At 33.8% G+C, this 547-nt stretch overlaps 1 protein-coding gene across 1 annotated transcript in view; it reads left to right on the top strand.

The window, feature by feature from the left end:
- LOC115535222 (zinc finger BED domain-containing protein 1-like) overlaps positions 1-257 on the top strand; it is a 1700-nt gene extending 1443 nt beyond the window's left edge. The window contains exon 2 of the mRNA XM_030346241.1: positions 1-257. This exon is cut by the window's left edge and continues 541 nt beyond it. The gene's annotated coding sequence lies outside the window, so the exon portion shown is untranslated.
- The last annotated feature ends 290 nt before the right edge of the window (positions 258-547 follow it).

Genomic DNA, 547 nt, shown 5'->3' with positions numbered 1-547 from the left:
GAGTTAGACAGTAGGGACAGTCACCACCGAACGTGAGTCGCTCTTTTTGTTTTAATGTGTCGTCTCTCGCTCCGCTTTTCTTTCGGCTTGGTGCCTCTCGGAGTCGTTATTTTGTCGAAACTGTGAAATCTTAGCCTTGTATGTTCAATAAGGTATTGCTTTTAGATAGTAGTTCATTTAATTGTTTGTAAATGGGTGGCGTGGCTCATCTTTTTGTTGCGAGCCTTTGCCATTGTTCGGACTTTACGAGCGCCGCATCTATAACCTATAATGCCTGTATTTATTATTTTAAAACTGTTAAACATGTAGGTCTTCAAGTTAACTATTGTATTCATTTTGGCCCATACATTATTGTTGTAATAAAGATTTAATTGATAAAAACATTTTGTATTTTTACCAACGGGAATTTCAATATAGCCTATAGAAAAAAGTTAATGATTAATCGATAATTGATCGATAACTCTAGCGATGCTCGATCAAGGAAATTTCTTCAAATGCCCATCCCTAATACATATATATATATATATATATATATATATATATATAT

The sequence above is a fragment of the Gadus morhua genome, chromosome 2 (genome assembly GCF_902167405.1).
Source record: "Gadus morhua chromosome 2, gadMor3.0, whole genome shotgun sequence".
In the NCBI taxonomy this organism is placed as follows: domain Eukaryota; kingdom Metazoa; phylum Chordata; class Actinopteri; order Gadiformes; family Gadidae; genus Gadus; species Gadus morhua.
The sequence above is the reverse complement of the archived record's forward strand: the minus strand, read 5'-3'. Positions and strand labels throughout refer to the sequence as shown.